The 15,638-nt window shown below is 46.1% G+C and overlaps 1 protein-coding gene across 8 annotated transcripts in view; it reads left to right on the top strand.

The window, feature by feature from the left end:
* The window catches only part of FAM13C (family with sequence similarity 13 member C), a 914,350-nt gene that overhangs the window by 879,532 nt on the left and 19,180 nt on the right, over positions 1-15,638 (top strand). The window lies entirely within an intron of this gene.

The following is a 15,638-nucleotide window of genomic DNA, read 5'->3' as shown; positions in this document are numbered from 1 at the left end:
GTAAGATAAGCGACCCTAGTGGCCGACACAAACACCGGGCCCATCTAGGAGTGGCACTGCAGTGTCACGCAGGATGTCCCTTCCAAAAAAACCTCCCCAAACAGCACATGACGCAAAGAAAAAAAGAGGCGCAATGAGGTAGCTGTGTGAGTAAGATTAGCGACCCTAGTGGCCGACACAAATACCGGGCCCATCTAGGAGTGGCACTGCAGTGTCACGCAGGATGGCCCTTCCAAAAAACCCTCCCCAAACAGCACATGACGCAAAGAAAAAAAGAGGCGCAATGAGGTAGCTGTGTGAGTAAGATTAGCGACCCTAGTGGCCGACACAAACACCGGGCCCATCTAGGAGTGGCACTGCAGTGTCACGCAGGATGGCCCTTCCAAAAAACCCTCCCCAAACAGCACATGACGCAAAGAAAAAAAGAGGCGCAATGAGGTAGCTGACTGTGTGAGTAAGATTAGCGACCCTAGTGGCCGACACAAACACCGGGCCCATCTAGGAGTGGCACTGCAGTGTCACGCAGGATGTCCCTTCCAAAAAACCCTCCCCAAACAGCACATGACGCAAAGAAAAAAAGAGGCGCAATGAGGTAGCTGTGTGAGTAAGATTAGCGACCCTAGTGGCCGACACAAACACCGGGCCCATCTAGGAGTGGCACTGCAGTGTCACGCAGGATGTCCCTTCCAAAAAACCCTCCCCAAACAGCACATGACGCAAAGAAAAAAAGAGGCGCAATGAGGTAGCTGACTGTGTGAGTAAGATTAGCGACCCTAGTGGCCGACACAAACACCGGGCCCATCTAGGAGTGGCACTGCAGTGTCACGCAGGATGTCCCTTCCAAAAAACCCTCCCCAAACAGCACATGACGCAAAGAAAAAAAAGAGGCGCAATGAGGTAGCTGTGTGAGTAAGATTAGCGACCCTAGTGGCCGACACAAACACCGGGCCCATCTAGGAGTGGCACTGCAGTGTCACGCAGGATGTCCCTTCCAAAAAACCCTCCCCAAACAGCACATGACGCAAAGAAAAAAAGAGGCGCAATGAGGTAGCTGACTGTGTGAGTAAGATTAGCGACCCTAGTGGCCGACACAAACACCGGGCCCATCTAGGAGTGGCACTGCAGTGTCACGCAGGATGTCCCTTCCAAAAAACCCTCCCCAAACAGCACATGACGCAAAGAAAAAAAGAGGCGCAATGAGGTAGCTGACTGTGTGAGTAAGATTAGCGACCCTAGTGGCCGACACAAACACCGGGCCCATCTAGGAGTGGCACTGCAGTGTCACGCAGGATGTCCCTTCCAAAAAACCCTCCCCAATCAGCACATGATGCAAAGAAAAAGAAAAGAAAAAAGAGGTGCAAGATGGAATTGTCCTTGGGCCCTCCCACCCACCCTTATGTTGTATAAACAAAACAGGACATGCACACTTTAACCAACCCATCATTTCAGTGACAGGGTCTGCCACACGACTGTGACTGATATGACGGGTTGGTTTGGACCCCCCCCAAAAAAGAAGCAATTAATCTCTCCTTGCACAAACTGGCTCTACAGAGGCAAGATGTCCACCTCATCTTCACCCTCCGATATATCACCGTGTACATCCCCCTCCTCACAGATTATCAATTCGTCCCCACTGGAATCCACCATCTCAGCTCCCTGTGTACTTTGTGGAGGCAATTGCTGCTGGTCAATGTCTCCGCGGAGGAATTGATTATAATTCATTTTAATGAACATCATCTTCTCCACATTTTCTGGATGTAACCTCGTACGCCGATTGCTGACAAGGTGAGCGGCGGCACTAAACACTCTTTCGGAGTACACACTTGTGGGAGGGCAACTTAGGTAGAATAAAGCCAGTTTGTGCAAGGGCCTCCAAATTGCCTCTTTTTCCTGCCAGTATAAGTACGGACTGTGTGACGTGCCTACTTGGATGCGGTCACTCATATAATCCTCCACCATTCTATCAATGTTGAGAGAATCATATGCAGTGACAGTAGACGACATGTCCGTAATCGTTGTCAGGTCCTTCAGTCCGGACCAGATGTCAGCATCAGCAGTCGCTCCAGACTGCCCTGCATCACCGCCAGCGGGTGGGCTCGGAATTCTGAGCCTTTTCCTCGCACCCCCAGTTGCGGGAGAATGTGAAGGAGGAGATGTTGACAGGTCGCGTTCCGCTTGACTTGACAATTTTGTCACCAGCAGGTCTTTCAACCCCAGCAGACCTGTGTCTGCCGGAAAGAGAGATCCAAGGTAGGCTTTAAATCTAGGATCGAGCACGGTGGCCAAAATGTAGTGCTCTGATTTCAACAGATTGACCACCCGTGAATCCTTGTTAAGCGAATTAAGGGCTGCATCCACAAGTCCCACATGCCTAGCGGAATCGCTCCCTTTTAGCTCCTTCTTCAATGCCTCCAGCTTCTTCTGCAAAAGCCTGATGAGGGGAATGACCTGACTCAGGCTGGCAGTGTCTGAACTGACTTCACGTGTGGCAAGTTCAAAGGGCATCAGAACCTTGCACAACGTTGAAATCATTCTCCACTGCACTTGAGACAGGTGCATTCCACCTACTATATCGTGCTCAATTGTATAGGCTTGAATGGCCTTTTGCTGCTCCTCCAACCTCTGAAGCATATAGAGGGTTGAATTCCACCTCGTTACCACTTCTTGCTTCAGATGATGGCAGGGCAGGTTCAGTAGTTTTTGGTGGTGCTCCAGTCTTCTGTACGTGGTGCCTGTACGCCGAAAGTGTCCCGCAATTTTTCTGGCCACCGACAGCATCTCTTGCACGCCCCTGTCGTTTTTTAAAAAATTCTGCACCACCAAATTCAAGGTATGTGCAAAACATGGGACGTGCTGGAATTTGCCCATATTTAATGCACACACAATATTGCTGGCGTTGTCCGATGCCACAAATCCACAGGAGAGTCCAATTGGGGTAAGCCATTCCGCGATGATCTTCCTCAGTTGCCGTAAGAGGTTTTCAGCTGTGTGCGTATTCTGGAAAGCGGTGATACAAAGCGTAGCCTGCCTAGGAAAGAGTTGGCGTTTGCGAGATGCTGCTACTGGTGCCGCCGCTGCTGTTCTTGCGGCGGGAGTCCATACATCTACCCAGTGGGCTGTCACAGTCATATAGTCCTGACCCTGCCCTGCTCCACTTGTCCACATGTCCGTGGTTAAGTGGACATTGGGTACAACTGCATTTTTTAGGACACTGGTGAGTCTTTTTCTGACGTCCGTGTACATTCTCGGTATCGCCTGCCTAGAGAAGTGGAACCTAGATGGTATTTGGTAACGGGGGCACACTGCCTCAATAAATTGTCTAGTTCCTTGTGAACTAACGGCGGATACCGGACGCACGTCTAACACCAACATAGTTGTCAAGGACTCAGTTATCCGCTTTGCAGTAGGATGACTGCTGTGATATTTCATCTTCCTCGCAAAGGACTGTTGAACAGTCAATTGCTTACTGGAAGTAGTACAAGTGGGCTTACGACTTCCCCTCTGGGATGACCATCGACTCCCAGCGGCAACAACAGCAGCGCCAGCAGCAGTAGGCGTTACACGCAAGGATGCATCGGAGGAATCCCAGGCAGGAGAGGACTCGTCAGAATTGCCAGTGACATGGCCTGCAGGACTATTGGCATTCCTGGGGAAGGAGGAAATTGACACTGAGGGAGTTGGTGGGGTGGTTTGCGTGAGCTTGGTTACAAGAGGAAGGGATTTACTGGTCAGTGGACTGCTTCCGCTGTCACCCAAAGTTTTTGAACTTGTCACTGACTTATTATGAATGCGCTGCAGGTGACGTATAAGGGAGGATGTTCCGAGGTGGTTAACGTCCTTACCCCTACTTATTACAGCTTGACAAAGGGAACACACGGCTTGACACCTGTTGTCCGCATTTCTGGTGAAATACCTCCACACCGAAGAGCTGATTTTTTTGGTATTTTCACCTGGCATGTCAACGGCCATATTCCTCCCACGGACAACAGGTGTCTCCCCGGGTGCCTGACTTAAACAAACCACCTCACCATCAGAATCCTCCTGGTCAATTTCCTCCCCAGCGCCAGCAACACCCATATCCTCCTCATCCTGGTGTACTTCAACACTGACATCTTCAATCTGACTATCAGGAACTGGACTGCGGGTGCTCCTTCCAGCACTTGCAGGGGGCGTGCAAATGGTGGAAGGCGCATGCTCTTCACGTCCAGTGTTGGGAAGGTCAGGCATCGCAACCGACACAATTGGACTCTCCTTGTGGATTTGGGATTTCAAAGAACGCACAGTTCTTTGCGGTGCTTTTGCCAGCTTGAGTCTTTTCAGTTTTCTAGCGAGAGGCTGAGTGCTTCCATCCTCATGTGAAGCTGAACCACTAGCCATGAACATAGGCCAGGGCCTCAGCCGTTCCTTGCCACTCCGTGTGGTAAATGGCATATTGGCAAGTTTACGCTTCTCCTCCGACAATTTTATTTTAGGTTTTGGAGTCCTTTTTTTACTGATATTTGGTGTTTTGGTTTTGACATGCTCTGTACTATGCCATTGGGCATCGGCCTTGGCAGACGACGTTGCTGGCATTTCATCGTCTCGGCCATGACTAGTGGCAGCAGCTTCAGCACGAGGTGGAAGTGGATCTTGATCTTTCCCTAATTTTGGAACCTCAACATTTTTGTTCTCCATATTTTAATAGGCACAACTAAAAGGCACCTCAGGTAAACAATGGAGATGGATGGATTGGATACTAGTATACAATTATGGACGGGCTGCCGAGTGCCGACACAGAGGTAGCCACAGCCGTGAACTACCGCACTGTACTGTGTCTGCTGCTAATATATAGACTGGTTGATAAAGAGATAGTATACTCGTAACTAGTATGTATGTATAAAGAAAGAAAAAAAAACCACGGTTAGGTGGTATATACAATTATGGACGGGCTGCCGAGTGCCGACACAGAGGTAGCCACAGCCGTGAACTACCGCACTGTACTGTGTCTGCTGCTAATATATAGACTGGTTGATAAAGAGATAGTATACTCGTAACTAGTATGTATGTATAAAGAAAGAAAAAAAAACCACGGTTAGGTGGTATATACAATTATGGACGGGCTGCCGAGTGCCGACACAGAGGTAGCCACAGCCGTGAACTACCGCACTGTACTGTGTCTGCTGCTAATATATAGACTGGTTGATAAAGAGATAGTATACTCGTAACTAGTATGTATGTATAAAGAAAGAAAAAAAAACCACGGTTAGGTGGTATATACAATTATGGACGGGCTGCCGAGTGCCGACACAGAGGTAGCCACAGCCGTGAACTACCGCACTGTACTGTGTCTGCTGCTAATATATAGACTGGTTGATAAAGAGATAGTATACTCGTAACGAGTATGTATGTATAAAGAAAGAAAAAAAAACCACGGTTAGGTGGTATATACAATTATGGACGGGCTGCCGAGTGCCGACACAGAGGTAGCCACAGCCGTGAACTACCGCACTGTACTGTGTCTGCTGCTAATATATAGACTGGTTGATAAAGAGATAGTATACTCGTAACTAGTATGTATGTATAAAGAAAGAAAAAAAAACCACGGTTAGGTGGTATATACAATTATGGACGGGCTGCCGAGTGCCGACACAGAGGTAGCCACAGCCGTGAACTACCGCACTGTACTGTGTCTGCTGCTAATATAGACTGGTTGATAAAGAGATCGTATACTACTAATATTATATACTGGTGGTCAGGTCACTGGTCACTAGTCACACTGGCAGTGGCACTCCTGCAGCAAAAGTGTGCACTGTTTAATTTTAATATAATATTATGTACTCCTGGCTCCTGCTATAACCTATAACTGGCACTGCAGTAGTGCTCCCCAGTCTCCCCCACAATTATAAGCTGTGTGAGCTGAGCAGTCAGACAGATATATAATATATATAGATGATGCAGCACACTGGCCTGAGCCTGAGCAGTGCACACAGATATGGTATGTGACTGACTGAGTCACTGTGTGTGTGTATCGCTTTTTTCAGGCAGAGAACGGATATATTAAATAAACTGCACTGTGTGTCTGGTGGTCACTCACTATATAATATATTATGTACTCCTGGCTCCTGCTATAACCTATAACTGGCACTGCAGTAGTGCTCCCCAGTCTCCCCCACAATTATAAGCTGTGTGAGCTGAGCAGTCAGACAGATATATATAATATTATATATAGATAATAGATGATGCAGCACACTGGCCTGAGCCTGAGCAGTGCACACAGATATGGTATGTGACTGAGTCACTGTGTGCTGTGTATCGCTTTTTTCAGGCAGAGAACGGATTATATTATGTACTCCTGGCTCCTGCTATAACCTATAACTGGCACTGCAGTAGTGCTCCCCAGTCTCCCCCACAATTATAAGCTGTGTGAGCTGAGCAGTCAGACAGATATATATAATATTATATATAGATAATAGATGATGCAGCACACTGGCCTGAGCCTGAGCAGTGCACACAGATATGGTATGTGACTGAGTCACTGTGTGCTGTGTATCGCTTTTTTCAGGCAGAGAACGGATTATAAATAAAAGTGGTGGTCACTGGTCACTATCAGCAAAACTCTGCACTGTACACTACTGAGTACTCCTAATGCTCCCCAAAATTAGTAAATCAAGTGTCTCTCTAATCTATTCTAATTCTAAACGGAGAGGACGCCAGCCACGTCCTCTCCCTATCAATCTCAATGCACGTGTGAAAATGGCGGCGACGCGCGGCTCCTTATATAGAATCCGAGTCTCGCGATAGAATCCGAGCCTCGCGAGAATCCGACAGCGTCATGATGACGTTCGGGCGCGCTCGGGTTAACCGAGCAAGGCGGGAAGATCCGAGTCGCTCGGACCCGTGAAAAAAAACATGAAGTTCTGGCGGGTTCGGATTCAGAGAAACCGAACCCGCTCATCTCTAATTTAAGCCAGTGTCATATCAGATTAACAGGCTTGTTATTGTCAGCAAATTTGAAAATATATAGCACATTTCCATAAGCAACAAAACAAATATCTATAAAAATACAAAAAAAATCTCCTAAACTAAACATCATATTGCCTGTAACAGTAATGTGGGGAAAGGTTTTACCCTATTTGCCACCTGGATGCTGTAGAAATCTACAGTATCTAAATTTTTTCAGCACTGTCAGGATTATTCTACATTCAGCCTGTGTCTGTCTGGCTGGCCTTCTGCCGCCTTATGTTTGACCATTTGTAAGTCCATACAGATTTGTTCAGGGAATTGTAATTACGGCTGCAGAGAACCAGAGAGAGTTTGAATAGACCTTGCAGGTTGGCTACCTTGTTTTCCATCTGTATGTACTGTATTACAGAATGTGCTGCAAACATTTCATATTGAGATGTACAAATGGTTATCCTGTAAAAGAGGGATGGCAATAAGCGGCCCTCCAGCTTCTGTTGAACTACACATCGCAGCATGTCCTGTCTCAGTTTTAGCATGCTCTGTTATCAAAACTGAGATGGGTGATATTTTCCATGAAGTTCAATGGGCAATGCATTTTAACTGCTGCAAAAAGCCTGTAGAAATTCATTGCCAATTGAAAAAAATGAGAAAATGGCAGCAAGCCCTGGAAGTCATTGAGTGCTTGGACTGGCTTGTGCTTGTGTAACTACAAGTCCCAGCAAATTCCGGTAGCCAGTAGCAGTTGGTTCTTGCTGGGTCTTGTGGAACTACAAGAACCAGCATCCCTATCAGTTCAGCTAACTGCAAGCGGACAGCATTTAAGCATTGCTTATGATTTTCTAAATGTATTTTAAATGGGCAATGTATTTCACCGGGTTCCTGCAACTTACATTCTCGTTTTAAAATAAATGGGGTACATTTTATAAAATCAGTCAACATTGAATAGAAAATAAATCAGTTTTTAATATATTAAATAGTTTGTGGGATGAATTATTTAAAAAAAATATATATATTTTTATGGCCAGTGTTTATGTGATTTTAACGCCTGAACAAAGTCGACTTTTAATGGCTGTCTCCCTACCTGTGCCAGTAGGAGAGTAGCAGAGGTACCATTTTTTTACGTTTGGGTCACATCAGTGACGCATGGTCAGGGTAGGTAGGGGAGGCAGAGCCTCACCGGTCATACTCCAGTATACTCCAGAGTTTTGACTTTAAAAATCATTTGAATAATACAAAGAAGATATTTACTGTATATTGACCAAATCATGTACCTGTGTGTAAATGTGGCTCTGATATCAGCCAGTTCCTCCCCACCCATTGACCTCACCGCACCTCACTGGGTCCAACCACATGTAGATAAGGGGTGGTATTCATGTGACCGGCGGTCAGCGGACCGACAGTCACATGACCTCCTCCACCATCCGGACGGCTCACTATCCCGATGGTCGGGACCAACAGGGACTATTTCCACTCGTGGGTGTCCACGACACCCATAGAGTGGGAATAGAACCCGTGGTGACCGCAGGTCGCCACCGAGCCCGCAGCGTGGCGAGCGCAGCGAGCCCGCAAGGGGCTTGCTGCACTCGCCCCTCCCCGCCGGGATCCCGGCATCTGTATGCTGCCGGGATCCCGGCGTCGGTAAGCTGACCGGCGGTCTCCTGACCGCCGGTCAGCCGTACTACACCCGTAGATAAGTAAGTGTACAGATTTGGGCTTAACATAAAACTACTTCAAATATTACTTTTTTTAATATTTGAGTTAGATTTTTTAATCATACTTTAAAGTCGTGCATATCAGGGTTACTAGAGATCCTCATAATGAGAGGATGCTATTATGTCATTTACACCAAGTTCAGGCCCTTAATCCACATGGGAACCAGCTGTGAGGTTTTGCTTAGATTTTATAAGACACACATTTAAAGTTTTTAAACAGTGTGAGCACTTTGTGTGTAGGGTGTGTCCCCCGGCTTTAGTACTCTAATAGACAGCTGCGAGGTTTGTTGTGGCTGTAGCATTATTGGTGCGAGGCTGTGTACACTAGTTTTCTGATTTGGTGATAAACCTGTATGCACAGAATTCTGTCATTAGATATAAGCACTCAGATTGTTACATCTGTACTCATCTTGGCACTACAACTCCTATATTACATAGCGATATTATCCTAATTTACAGATTGTGTGGTTACAATAAGATCCTGGCTCCTAAGTATTTGTTTAGTCATTTGGATTGTGACACTAAATGGTTTTCAGTGTTCCAGAGGTGAGCTGGAATAGTCGTGGCTGAGTCAGATGCATTTATGGCCATCCTTGCGACTTTTGGCGTAGTTGCAACCTTCAGTTTATGCTAATGCCGCTACATTGGGATCCGGTCTTTAGGTCGACAGTAAGTAGGTTGATACTGTCTGCGTCGACCACTATCGGTCGACAGTAAGTAGGTCGACATGGTTTCTAGGTCGACAGGAACTCTAGGTCAACATGACAAAAGGTCGACATGAGTTTTTCACAAAATTATTTCTTTTTTTTTGTACTTTACAATCCACGTGGACTACAGTTGGGAACGGTAACTTGTGCCGAGTGGTAGCTGAGCAAGGCACCGTGCCCGAAGCATGGTGAGCTAAGCGAGCCATGTGAGGGGACACGGTGCACTAATTGGGGTTCCCGGTCACTGTACGGAGAAAACGACACAAAAAAATGTAAAAAAACCTCATGACGACCTTTTCTCATGTCGACCTGGCACATGCCGACCTAGAGTCCCTGTCGACCTAGAAACAATGTCGACCTACTTACTGTCGACCAATAGTGGTCGACCTAGACACTGTCGACCTAAGTCTAATCTACCTAACATAGCACACCCGCTACATTACCATCTGGTGCATCTTTAGATTCCCCATAAGTCGCAACATCAAAATTTGCACCTGCCCTGTGGCACATGCAGCTTCTCTGTCTGACTATGGCCTAGTATGTGAGTGAATGAGCAACCGCTCCCAGCGACACGCCTGTTATAATCCCATAACACACAACATATCAGTGTGTCTTTCTAGCCACCTATGTTAATGGTCAGGAACGCCCCTTACATTTCTGCTACTGACATCTCAGCTGGGTGGGCACATTGGGCAGATGATTGATCAGGGTATATACAATTACCAATCGTTAGATAGGTTGGCAGATTGGCCAGGGGCGTATCCAGCTACAGTGACCCATGGATCCCAGTTTCACCCCATGGTTCTGTGTAAGCAGTCAGGACTGGATAGAGATACAGAGAGTCCTTCTGAGTCCTGTCCCAGTGTGTAAGTACAGAGGCTGCTGCTATTCTTGCATGTGACAAGGTAGAGGATAGGTTATTTTTCTATGTGTATTTGCTCCCCAGGCAATGGGAGCAATTATATTTATATTGGGGGTAATTCCAAGTTGATCGCAGCAGGATTTTTGATAGCAATTGGGCAAAACCATGTGCACTGCAGGGGACGGCAGATATAACATGTGCAGAGAGAGTTAGATTTGGGTGGGGTGTGTTCAATCTGCAATCTAATTTGCAGTGTAAAAATAAAGCAGCCAGTATTTACCCTGCACAGAAATAAAATAACCCACCCAAATCTAACTCTTTCTGCACATGTTATATCTGCCTCCCCTGCAGTGCACATGGTTTTGCCCAATTGCTATCAAAAATCCTGCTGCGATCAACTTGGAATTACCCCCATTATTTCCGTGCAGGGTAAATGCTGACTGCTTTTGCAAGTAGCCCACAAATGGTAGCTTTATTTTTACACTGCAGTTTAGATTTCAGTTTGAACTGGACCCACCCAAATCTAACTCTCTGCACATGGTACATCTGCCCCGCCTGCAGTGCAGCATGGTTTGCCCGTTAGTGTGCTTTTTTACTTTATTTGAATCAGGCCCATATTGTGCCTGGTACATTATAAGCAACTTTGTATGTGGTTACAGTGCGAATACGATGCAAAATTTAGGAAAAAGTACAAAACGCTGCTCGCTTAGCATCTAAGTCATACCAAGCGCCTCTTGCCATGTGGCGCACACATACTAGGCGCATGGGAACATAGCTGTAATATCTTCATTCATTAGCTCAATAATAGAAGATCAATACAAACCTTTAACTTACTGGACATAAAGTGCTAGTAGGTTTTAATATAGCAATTTACCTATTTCTACCATGTACATTTTCAGCCAGGCTCACAAAATAACTTTTTTATGAGGATCGTTTCATTATTTGTAAAGTATTCTGTGTGTGACCTTTGTTATGTGCGACACAGCCAATTAGGCACATTCACACAAACAGAAACGTGTATTTAGCGACTTGTAATGGACCATTAGCAACTTTCTCCATCCTTATTGGCGAATGATCTCTCATCAGCCATCAAAGCATTCCAATAGTCTCCACTACTGCCAGGAACCAACAGGTCATCGTTACTGATTCTGTTCAATTAGTGTTTGATAATAAAATACCTTAATGCTAGACATGTATATGGTATAAAGATGCATGGCACTCCAATGTTTGTAGAAAAATACCAATGTGTTTATTCAAAGCATAGCCATGACTCTTTATACCATATACTATTGACTTCTCTGGCTCCCGTGGCAGAACAGACATTAAGTAACTGGTGGTGTGTTTATCGTGACTTATATGTCCATTTCTTTTCTACGTCAGGTTGCTGTTAAGGCGAGGGGTTTCCATATACAGGCAGTCAGAGTTTGAGTGACAGATTTGTAGTATTTGTAGTCTTGCAGTGCTGAAAGGCATGCAGTTACAACGTTGACATTCATATAATGTTGACAGTTATATTGCTGACCCTTTGCGTAATACCAGGATTAGGGTCAGCCATGGGCATAACTATAGCTGATGCAAGGGATGGCATTACTTTGGGACCCAGGTTATAAAGTTACATACCAATTTCCTAGATTTCCTTGCTAAGCAATTGGCTCTGATCCATTGCCCATTCTGAATTATATGACATTACATTTTCAGTGAGAGGAGTGTGTACTGAATGTTACAATGGTAAGGGGGCACTGTAATGTGGCATAATATGAACTGGTGGGCACTAATGTGTCATAATCTGATCTGCTTGTTGTAATGTGGAAGGCACTATAATGTTACCTAATAAGAACTGGGGCACTGTAATGTGGCACAATACGAAATGGAGACATTATAGTGTGGCATAATATGAACTGCAGCACTGTCATTTGGCACAATATGAACTGGAGGGCACTCTAATGTGGCACAGTATGAACAGTGGGCACTGTAATGTGGCATAATATGAATTGGGGACACTGCATGTCATAGTAAGATTTGGGGATACTGTGTTGCATAATGTGTACTGGCAGCCCTATAATGTGACATCATGTAAACTAGGGAGCTACTGTGGGGCATACTATTAATTAGGGCATTACTAGAGCTTAGACAATGAACTAGGACACTATTACATAGAAACATAGAATTTGACAGCAGATAAGAAACCACTTGGCCCTTCTAGTCTGCCCCTTTTTTTATCCTTTTAGGTAATCTCAACCCTTTTTGAACTTAAGTTCTTTGTAAGGATATTCATATGCCTATCCCAAGCATGTTTAAATTGCTCTACAGTCTTATCCTCTACCACCTCTGATGGGAGGCTATACCACGTATCCACTACCCTTTCTGTAACTAGGGCACTGCTATGGTTCAGAAAATGTACTACGGCACTATTATGGGGCATAAAGTTAATAACTGCTGTGGAGAGGTGTCTCTCAGAAATAATTGAGACAGTGGCCCCTTTAGTATGTTTCTAATGGTCCCACAAAGATCTGGTTATACACCTGGGGTCAGGGACCTACCGCCGCAACATGTGACATTAGCCGGAACATTAGCCGCAGTTGCCAGGTTAGGTTTAGGGCTAGGGTATGTAACTGTGGAACAACTGCATCACCAGGTGTGGTATGGAAGGTAAATAGTAACTAGGTCGACAGTGTCTAGGTCGACCACTATTGGTCAACAGTAACTAGGTCGACAGGGATGCTAGGTCAACAGGGTCTCCAGGTCAACATGTTCTAGGTCAAAAGGTCGACATGAGTTTTTAATGTTTGTTTTTTTGTGTCGTTTTCTTCGTAGAGTGACCGGGAACCCCAATTAGTGCACCGTGTCCCCTCGCATGGCGAGCGAACACTCTGCTACCACTGCGCTCTGCACAGGTTACTATTCCCAATCGTAGTCCGGGTGGATCGTTAAGTATGAAAAGGTTCCAAAAAAAAAGAAAAAAATTGTGAAAAATTCCTGTCGACATAGAAAATGTCGACCTAGAGACCCTGTCGACCTAGATAGTTACTGTCGACCTAGTTACTGTCGACCTAAAGACCGGATCCCGCATTACCACATCGCCGGTTTGTCTACATTGTTATTTTGTCTACATGCTTAATATCATCATGCTGCACATGTAACATATTGACATTTTGACTGCGTTGGCATAGGGGTGGAGATTATGTCATAACTGAGATGCCTGCAGAATCTATTCTTTACCTGTCTGAGATCCCATTTGGTCACTATCCGAGAGATGTGACAGGAGCTACAGCTGTATATAGTGAAGTATTTCACTTTTTATCTTGAAGATCTCAGTTGTGAGGTTTAGCTGGCTTTAAAAGTGATACGAGAATGATAGACTTTTATTCCTAAACTACATGAGACTGTGCCGTACACAATTCACATGTATACTCCTGGGCCAGTATTTACTAAAAATCCGAGTTTGGCCGATTTGTGTTTTTTTTTTTCTAAGTCCCAATCCGGGAATTCACTAAGCAGAAAACTTGGCAGTGTCTGGTCTATTCGTAATGGTTTGATTGGCAAAGTTCTGAAATACGAATGAATAGACCATCGGTCAAACGCGGCTGTTATTTCATACAATACGGGCATTCACTATTCATTCGTATTTGGGTGTTAGTCTCTGAGTGCTCAAGTGCGTCTATTTTTTTTTTATTCGTTAAAAAAAGCAGCAAAAAAATAGACCTGCTTTTTCCAGTCGAGTTTGGATAACCATGCATGGATCAGTGAGATCTGTGCATGGTTATCTATGGGAAAGGGTCTGTTTATTGTAAAAACAGAAAAAAAATTGCGTGGGGTCCCCCCTCCTAAGCACAACCAGCCTCGGGCTCGCCTGGTTGACAAAATATGGGGGGGGAAATTACAGGGGTTCCCCCATATTTCATCAACCAGCACCGGGCTCTGCGCCTGGTCCTGGTTCCAAAAATACGGGGGACAAAAAGCGTAGGGGTCCCCCGTATTTTTAAAACCAGCATCGGGCTCCACTAGCCAGGTACATAATGCCACAGCCGGGGGACACTTTTATATAGGTCCCGGCGGCCCTGGCATTACATACCCAACTAGTCACCCCTGGCCGGGGTACCCTGGAGGAGTGGGAACCCCTTAAATCAAGGGGTCCCCCCCCTTCAGCCACCCAAGGGCCAGGGGTGAAGACCGAGGCTGTCCCCCCCCATCCAAGGGCGGCGGATGGGGGGCTGATAGCCAAGTGTAAAAAATCAGAATATTGTTTTTTGTAGCAGTACTACAAGTCCCAGCAAGCCTCCTCCGCAAGCTGGTACTTGGAGAACCACAAAGACCAGCATGCGGTGGAAAACCGGGCCCGCTGGTACCTGTAGTACTACTACTAAAAAAATACCCAACAAAACACAGGACACACACACCGTGAAAGTATAAGTTTATTACATACATGCACACCTCCAAACATACATACTTACCTATGTTCCCACGAGGCTCGGCCCTCTTCTCCATGTAGAATCCTTGGGGGACCTGTGAAAAAAAATTACACTCACATAATCCAGTGTAGAGTCTGTCCTTTGTATAATCCACGTACTTGGCAAAACAAAAAAACGGAAACCCGACCACGCACTGAAAGGGGTCCCATGTTTACACATGGGACCCCTTTCCCTGACTGCCAGGACCCCCCCTGACTCCTGTCAAAGAGGGTCCCTTCAGCCAATCAGGGAGCGCCACGTCGTGGCACTCTCCTGATTGGCTGTGTGCTCCTGTAGTGTCTGTGAGGCAGCACACGGCAGAGATACAATGTAGCGCCTATGCGCTCCATTGTATCCAATGGTGGGAACTTTGCGGTAAGCGGTGAGGTTACTTTCGGTCAACCGCTGACCGCAAAGTTCCCACCATTGGCTACAATGGAGCGCATAGGCGCTCCATTGTATCTCTGCCGTGTGCTGCCTCACAGACACTACAGGAGCACACAGCCAATCAGGAGAGTGCCACGACGTGGCGCTCCCTGATTGGCTGAAGGGACCCTCTTTGACAGGAGTCAGGGGGGTCCTGGCAGTCGGGGAAAGGGGTCCCATGTGTAAACATGGGACCCCTTTCAGTGCGTGGTCGGGTTTCCGTTTTTTTGTTTTGCGAAGTACGTGGATTATACAAAGGACAGACTCTACGCTGGATTATGTGAGTATAATTTTTTTTCACAGGTCCCCCAAGGATTCTACATGGAGAAGAGGACCGAGCCTCGTGGGAACATAGGTAAGTATGTATGTTTGGAGGTGTGCATGTATGTAATAAACTTATACTTTCACGGTGTGTGTGTCCTGTGTTTTGTTGGGTATTTTTTTAGTAGTAGTACTACAGGTACCAGCGGGCCCGGTTTTCCACCGCATGCTGGTACTTGTGGTTCTCCAAGTACCAGCTTGCGGAGGAGGCTTGCTGGGA

Source organism: Pseudophryne corroboree, chromosome 3 (assembly GCF_028390025.1).
Source record: "Pseudophryne corroboree isolate aPseCor3 chromosome 3, aPseCor3.hap2, whole genome shotgun sequence".
NCBI classification, from domain to species: domain Eukaryota; kingdom Metazoa; phylum Chordata; class Amphibia; order Anura; family Myobatrachidae; genus Pseudophryne; species Pseudophryne corroboree.
This window is presented reverse-complemented; position numbering and strand designations above follow the sequence as displayed.